Genomic DNA, 8,621 nt, shown 5'->3' with positions numbered 1-8,621 from the left:
TTTTTCAGCTACAGTGTCTTTTTACAACAGACCAATATGATTTATATCTCTTCGCCATTAACATTTCCATTCAAATAACGCCTTATTTATGCCCATACTGGAGAAGCTCTTTTGACAACGTGGGAAGATGCTTTTTATCGTGAAGCCAGAACTGTCAGCAGCCTCTATTATTGCTGGTGGGACTGTCAGTTCTCCAAGTAACATGACTTCATTTTTAATCCAGGTCTGTTGGAAGACACTTGATCCATCCCGCTTCTGTCAGTCACGGAAGGCAAGCTTGCCATAATGTTGTGTGTGACCTTCAAAAGTGGCTGTCGCCCCTTCCCTCTTGGTCTGTGCCCTGTTTTACATAAAGCCTGTTTCTGCGGTGTGTTGCGGGGGAAATGAACCATTCGTCTTTGTCTCGGCTGCCCTCGCTTCTGCTGGGGCAGTCCCCCCCTCAGGCACATGGAGAATGCTGGGTCAGGCAGCACCTGGGCATCTTCTAGAGCCGGACCTGCAGCGATTCATCAATTGCTTCCCTTTTGGAAATCAATAGTCCCCTGTAGTACAAGTGTTTCTGACCCCTGAAAGTTATAAATACAGTCATGCACAGGTAAAAAGCAAAAAAACAACGCAAAAAAATAGGCCTACAAAGTGGTCGCAGCGCACTTTCTGGCTCCCAGCACCGAGACCCCCTTAGCAGCCCCGCCGTGGAGGCTGTGCTCGAGGCTCAGCCCTCTCTGCAGAGGCAGCTGTCTAGCTGGGGTGAGCAGATTTTTAAATTTAATGTAATGGCTGCCATACGTACATGGAAGGCATTAGGGAGCTTAAATAGGAGGTGCCTATGCAAGGTATGGTTGTGTGAAGAATGGCATAGCAGCGTGAGCTCTGGCGATTGCTCGGGACGCTGCCAACGCGGCTGTGTCGATGCAGCGTTTTGGACCAAGCTTGCTGCCGTGGCAGGTCCCTTTATATATACACATAAAGTTAGATGCATATACTGTAGCGTTATCTTATATGTAATATAGCTTTATATTATATATACACTCACATATATGTGTATAGATGTATATATAAGCATATATACATATATGTGTATATGTATATATAATGTGTATGTATATTTATATAAAGATTATATTTGTATAATATAGCATTATATTATACGTAAGATAACTTCATATTATATATACATACACACGCATGCACATGATATATATACACATATATGTATGTATATATTATGCACACATGTGCAGTAAAGCTCAGGCTGGGCAGAGCACTGGCAGGCTGTAAGCCGTGACCCGGGCAGTGGCACAAGGCTCTTGTGCTGCCAGGGCTCGGTATTTTCGGGGTTCAGCGGTGATGCTTAACACAGGGCCCTCGCAATGGCGAGTCCCGGTACCTTGATTCAACATGAACCTCCATTTGCATTAATGACACTTGTCTGCCAAGTTTCCAGCTTGTGCGAGCACGGGGAGAACCTGTCCCCGCCGCGCTTGCAGCACCGCGCTTGGGTGACAGAGCCCCGTGGGGTGACAGCGCCCGTGCCTGCCCTGCCGAATCAAGGCAATACCGTGTATTTCCCACTTTACAGCCCTGACCGTTCAGTGGCCCACTATACAGCAGCACATACCTGGTCGCTTTTCCAGAGGTAGCTGTCGCTTTTCTCTGGGGCTTTTAAAATAAGGTAAAAAGGCAGCCTGGACATGTAGCAAGCCCTTTCCCTGCTGGGATTTATGCTTACAATTTGTTAAGGAAACTAAATTTTGGTCAGAGTGATTGGCCCACAAAAACTAAGCCGTCACTAAAACCTCACCCCTTCCCTTTATACTGTTTTGCTATATTTCTGAGAAGATGGTTATTAATGTGCCACTTTATTTTTCCAGCAAGTACAAAAAAAAAAAATGCTAAGAAAACTGCTACAAGAATTTTACTTATTTTTCCTGGTTTGAAGCTGGGTGATGGGGCAAGCAGCATGAAGATGTATGTAAGACTGTGAGCCACACTCGAAACTTAAGCCCACTTAGGCAGCAGCTCCTGGCAGCAGCCCTTGGCAAAGCCGCGGTCCGTGTGGGCTGGCACCGTTTCTCTGGACATCTGGGAGACGCAGCCAGAAGCCTTAGTTTGGCCACTGCGTGAGCACTACTGGGTGACAGCTCAAGTTACTTAGCACACTTTTCCTACCGTGCTCTCTTAGCTTATTTTTAATGCTGTGCACCTTCCCGGTTTTCCTTCTATTCCATATCCCTGAACTACAAAAAAATGCCATGTATTCATTGCAGAAAGGTGGGATGCTGGCGGGAGCGTAGCTTCCAGCAGCTATAGGGCTGGTTTGAGGGCTTCGGTTAACAGCCTGCATCGAGTACCCATGAAACCAAGAGAAGGCAAAAGCTCTGCTGAGCTGGAGTCAGAAGGATGCCATCCCACCCCTGCGTGCACCAGTGCCATCAGAGCTGCGCTGCCTGCCTTCCTCCCACCCCGCGTCGCAGGGGTTTGTCCGGTTCGCTCCCAACCCTTGCAGTGCTGCACTTGTCGACAGGTAGGAAGCACAGAGCTGGTGACTAAACTCTGGCTTTAATGTCTAAAACTGCAGATTGAAAAAAAAATAAGTCATTTTACTGGCAAAAACATGCAGGTGAGTATTTTTGCAGGCACAAACCAAGCAGTTGCTTGGAGGCCGGGTAGCAAGCGGCTGGGAGAGGACTGTGTGTGACTATGGAGGGTGCTACTCAATTCACGCTTGCGGAAAGCTGACAGAAACATTTCTGAGCTAGACAGACATCTCTGCGGAGAGGAAGGCAGCTGAAAACAGAGCTGACTCTTGTTAAAGGAGTAAATCCTATCTGGTTTTGCAAGAGGCATGACATACATACTTCTGTTAAAGTAGCAGCATAAAGCACCAAGAAAAACCACTGGAAATTTGGCAACATCTGGTTTTCAGTGCTGAAAACAGGCCAGCCCATTCAGGCAACGTGGGACAATTTTAGGAGATGAAAGACAAAAGATGAAATGGAGCTACGCCCTCATGCTTTGTATCTGGTGCGGTGAGAGGCTGGCCACCACGCTCTCGTGCTCCGCAGGCTGGCTGGCAGCCTGCTGCCGTCCGGGGCTGGCCAGGCTCAGTCCCGGCAGCCCCAGCTCAGGAGTGAAGCATGGGGAAGAGCGTGCCTGGATTGGCAGAGGAGATGGCCTCTTGCTCACCCGATGGCACCGCTTGCCCGTGACCAGCTCGGCTTGTATTTCCATCAGCTCCTAACAGAGCACTGCGCTGCTGGACTCTGGCCGTACCTGCTGACCCGAGTTTGCTGAGGAGCAGCAGTTTAAACAGCTGAAAAACAAAAACAGCAACAACCTTGGCTCGAGCTCAACTCTGGTTGTTTCGGTAGTTTTTCCTGAACGACCAGAACCCTTCCTGACTTCCAGAAGCATCAGCACCAGCAGGGCTCGAAGGGTTCAGCCCTTCACCAGCTTTGTCCTGGGGGCATCTGGGGCTGGACGTCTGCCTGCAGCGGGAGCCGGCGTTACAGATTTGCAGATGGAGCTCTGTTCATGGGCCTCCCTTGCTACGTGACCTTCACCTCCCAGTCTTTGAGGTGATACCTGAGGAATTTAGATTTAAATTAATCCTTTGGCACCATCAGGTTCAGGACTTGCACACTGAAGACTAATGAGTTGCATTAAGATTAAATCCCATCAAGGACAACACCAATGTCTTTGCTACTCAGTGCTCGTTCGGAACCTTCCGAAATCAGTGCCGCAGTGCCGTGGTTCCCACTGCTCTGGCTCAAGGGGCTCCTTGCTGCTGAGCGGCCCGATGGAGCTGGACCCACACTGAGCAAGAGGGAGGACCAGCTGGCCTCGGGAGGCATCTGCCAACCTACGTTTGATCCCCTGTGGTTCTGATACCGAAAGCTATCTCATGGAAATAACAAAAAATTGAAAACTACCCAAGATAGATGGAGCTTCTGTCTCCTCCTGTTGTTTTTGTGTATAACATAGTCACAAACAGCACTTTCTTCTCTACGTATCTTATCTGGAATAAAAGTGACTGAGAAAATGCACAAGAAAAGAGTCTTTTTCTAGCAAAGTCTCTAGCATAAATGAAGAACTGACTTGCAGGGCTTTTACTCGGCCTCTCTCGTCTCTCCAGCTGAAGTCCCTGGGAGCTGTAAGCCCAGCCGCACTCACACAGACAGCACAGCCAGAAGCACCCAGAACTCATGGTTTTGAAAATAGCAGCTGCATGAAAGCAACTTTAAAAAGAAACGAAGACGCAAACCTACACAATGCTCAGGCATCGCCCAGCCAAACCGAAACCCTCGGTCTGCATCTGCCTCTTGAACTTTGGGAAGATTGTCTGGGGATTTGGGTGCAGATTTGTGCCTGAACTTTGTGCCTCAGACATCTCAAACACGCAGTTTAAACTCGTCAGTAATCTCTGATCTTTCAGGGTTAATGATCAGATGCAACTTTGAAGCCACTGAACTTGTGAACCAGGCTGTGTTGGGAAAGGCCGAGGCATGCAAAGATTAGCTGTTTCTCAGGAGCAGAGCGTTAGCTGAAGCGACGGGGAGGGTTTGTGTTTGGCGGGGGCTTCGCTAATGGGGGTGATGCTGTGGCCCCACACATCCACAGCGGCCCCTGCCCTTCAGCACACACGGGAGTTCAAGCAGCTTTTCCACGCTTGTATGGAGCTGTGAAAGCAGCAGCAAGCATAAAGCCATGGCTGCTGGGTTGTCCTGTGTGGGGCTGGGGGGTTTATTTCAGCTTGTTTCAGTCCAACTGACATCAAACCCAATCTTTTATTGTAATTTTTCTGCAAGGCGGCGCTCTCATCACCCTGCAGCTGCTCCCACACCAACCTAAACCCTCACCTTGTGAACCATTCGGGCAGGGGTGGAGGGTGCCTTGCCTCAGCCAGCCCAAAACTCGAGCCTGGGAGGAGGCAAGCAAGGGGGCAGCTCTGCAGCCCCCACCACGGGCTCTGTGGCCGTGCCCATACCCACCCCACCAGCCTGCTCCAGTCTAATGCACCTCTGCACCAGTCTGCTGCCGGGCTGCGGCTACGGCGTGCGGGTCCCCGTCCAAGCCGGGACATCCCCTGCTTTACCTCTGGTTCTTTTAACCTTCGCTCCCCTCAGGCACAGCAAATATTTCCCAAGTTACTTCAATTTTACAAGCTATTAGGATAGTCTCTGGTATGACAACACAAGCAGAGCACCTCTAGTGGGATGCGAGACGTGTTTGTGTGAAAACTCATTTCTCAGATAAATTTGAAAACTGTGTAGTTCTCCAGAAGAAGGTGGGGTTTTTTTCTCATTTCTCCATGACATACTTTAAAACTGAATCATGTAAGATTTTTTTAAGCATTAATCTTTTCAAAGCCGTACTTCACCTGGCATCATGCCCATCCTGTTACCTCCTCAGCAAATCTAGGTTTTACCACGGAGTGACCTAAACAAGAAGGGTAGTATCTTTAAGGTTGAGAAAACACGTGTATAAGTTGACATCGTTGTATTAAGCATCCACGCCTTCTTCCCGTTCTCCTCAGACCTTTTTCCGGTGCAAGGTGTCCTACCGCCGCAATGCAAGCGTAACTCTTCGGCCAGGCTTTTATGGGGTTGTGATGTTCTCCTCCCAAGATGGCTAAATGAAGGGCGTCTGTGTGTTCCTCTCACCGCTCAGAAGCTGTTTAAATGCCGAGTTTCCTCCTGTGGAAGAGAAGGAAAAGCCGCAGGTCTCGGCACAGCCGGGCCCGCACCGCGGCTGCTGCTTCTCCTCCCGCCTGCGAGCGGCGCTGCGAGGGCGGCTGCGGCAGCCGGCACCGACCGCCGGCCGGCGGGACACGGCCGGGCTGCAGGCACCGCTCCCCCGCACCGCTCCCCCGCACCGCTCCCCCGCACCGCTCCCCGGTGGCCCCGGGGCTGCCTGGGACAGCGCGGACACCCCCGCAGCCTGCGCAGCCCTCACCAGCCACAGCCGGCTTTAAGGCTTAAATATGACAATTCATGTATAATTATATACCCATACATGCATATGTACATTGAACACATAGATGCACTATATACATCACATACATATACCTCTATGTGTATATATACACGACGTATATAAATTATATACATATGCATGCATCTACACACATATACATAGATGCACTATATGCATCATATACATATACATGTGTTTATGTGTGTATACATACACAATGTATATAAATTATATACTGATGTGTGCATATGCACACATATATGTATATACATATATGCGTGCATATGTATATAATTTATATACATATACACCTGTGCGTATGTGTAGGCACATGTGCGTGTGTATATCTATATAAATGATGTGTGCATCTCTATATAAATGGTTTCCACACACAGGCCATGCTATTTATGTCACCTCCCCGGGAAAGGCCGGCTGTGGAGCTGGCTGCCGCGCTCTTTCCGCTGACGAACCCCCCTGCAAGCACCGCCCGGCGCCGGGGCCCTGCAGCCGCCCGAGCTGCCGCAGGGGGGCGGCCGCGCCCGGGGAAGGGAGCACGGCAGGGACGGAGGGAGGGAGGGAGGGAGGGTGGAGGTAAGGAGGCAGCGCTGGAGGGAGGCAGCGATGGAGAGGTGGGTGGCAGCCCACAGGAAGCCCAGGCAGCCGTACGGGTGGGGAGCTCGATCCCAAAGAGGCCGGTTCTCCCACCCACACCCGGGCAGCTCTGCCAAGAGCGGAGGCGTTTAAAGCCTTGCAACGCCATCACTCAGCCGCTGCTTCGGCTGGCTGCGTAACACCAAACAAAATACTCTCTTCATTTAGTTATTCTCCGGTGTCGCCAAGAAGTGAGTTGACAGAGGTGACAGGTGGGAATGGAAGTATGAACCTTGGTGATTAGCCCAGTGTTCATTTGGAAACACTAATTGTGTCAGGGCAGTGCTGGTTTGTTCCTGCTCTGTGTGGTGTGTGCATCCACATGCCTAGTCAAGAGGCTCAGATGCCCCAGCCACTGCAAATCGGGCAGCACGGTGAAGCCTGGCTTTGCCGAGACCAGCACCCCAGAAAGCTTCGCGCTGCGGCTCGCAAACCTGGGCGAGCTCCATCCTGCAGGACAAAGCAAAAATGCCAGCCTGTAATGCCTGCACGGATAGTGCCAAAGGCACCCAGGCAAAGCACTAGAGACCTGTGGAAAATTAACTCCCTGTAAGTGGATAAGAAGATCTTTGAACTTGCAAAAAGGAAAAGGCGAAAAACTAAGAATTTGGGAGGGAGTGGGACCACCCCACCTCTGCCCAGCACCACGACCTGGGCTGGAGTCAAGCTGAACAGCCACCTGGAGGCCTCTTGCTACAGCAAGGCAAGCCTTTAACGTTCAGCTTCCCTTCACCTGTCATGACAAAACACATACTTTTAAGTACAAAATGCAGCAGAAGATCAAGACTAGCCATTAGCAATTGCATTTCCTCCCGCCACCCTCCAATAATACCAGGTTTCTGCCCTTATCTTTTGTCTGGAAAGTCTAAGACTCCCCTGTGGAGTATCATCTCATCTATTTTAGAAGCAGAAGATCCTCTACCCAATGTAAAATACTTATGCCCCTCAGTCAGCCTTTAGGACTTAAAAAAAATTTCAGAGCATCTGCACAATTGTTCCAGTCTTCAAGAAGGGCAAGAAAGAAGGCCCTGGTAATTACAGGCCTGCCAGTCTCACTTCAGTGCCCGGTAAAATTATGGAGAAGATTATGCTGGGAGTTATCAAAAAACACCTGAAGGACAATGCAGTCATTGGTCACAGCCAACGCAGGTTCACAAGAGGAAGGGCCTGTTTAACAAACTTAGTTTCCTTTTATGACAAGGTCACCCATCTAGTTGACCAAGGCAAGCCAGCTGATGTCATTTTTTAAGATTTCAGCAAAGCTTTGGATACTGTCTCTCACAGTATCCCTTCTGGACAAAAGGTCCAGCATACAGCTTGACAAAAACATAATGCGATGGGTCAGCAACTGGCTGTCGGGTCGGGCCCAAAGAGTTATGGTAAACAGGGTTACATCAGGCTGGCGGACAGTCACTAGTGGGGTTCCCCAGGGCTCCATTTTAGTGACAGTTCTTTTTAATGCTTTCATAAATGACTTGGATGTAGGACTAGAAGGTGTTGTGAGCAAGTTTGCGGATGACACCAAATTGGGAGGAGCTGTTGATTCCATCGAGGGTGGAGAGGCCTTGCAGAGAGATCTGGACAGACTGGAGAACTGGGCAATCACCAACCACATGAGGTTTAACAAGGGCAACTGCCAGATTCTGCACCTGGGAAGGGGCAACCCTGGCCATACATACAGACTGGGTGATGAGACGCTGGAGACCAGCCACGCTGAAAGGGACCTGGGGGTCTTGGTCAACAGCAAGTTGAACATGAGTCAACAGTGTGCCCAGGCTGCCAGGAAGGCCAACCATGTCCTGGGGTGCATCAAGCATGGCATCGCTAGCCGGTCTAGGGAAGGGATTGTCCCACTCTACACTGCGCTGGTGCAGCCTCACCTCGAGTATCGTGTGCAGTTTTGGGTGCCACAGTACAAGAAGGGCATAAAACTATTGGAGAGAGTCCAAAGGAGGGCAACAAAGATGGTGAAGGGTCTAGAGGGGAAGATGTAT

The 8,621-nt window shown here is 50.1% G+C and overlaps 1 long non-coding RNA gene across 1 annotated transcript; it reads right to left on the bottom strand.

Annotated features, from left to right (window-relative positions):
- On the bottom strand, nt 1-5,799 carry LOC142603506 (uncharacterized). The gene is made up of 2 exons (XR_012837448.1): nt 3,187-5,799; nt 1-566 (listed from the first exon to the last, which is right to left on the bottom strand). It is a non-coding gene; the product is annotated as an uncharacterized LOC142603506 (long non-coding RNA).
- Between the last annotated feature and the right edge of the window lie 2,822 nt (nt 5,800-8,621).

This window comes from Balearica regulorum, chromosome 12 (genome assembly GCF_011004875.1).
Source record: "Balearica regulorum gibbericeps isolate bBalReg1 chromosome 12, bBalReg1.pri, whole genome shotgun sequence".
Taxonomy (NCBI): domain Eukaryota; kingdom Metazoa; phylum Chordata; class Aves; order Gruiformes; family Gruidae; genus Balearica; species Balearica regulorum.
Note: the sequence above shows the minus strand (reverse complement) of the source record. Positions and strands in the feature narration are given on the sequence as shown.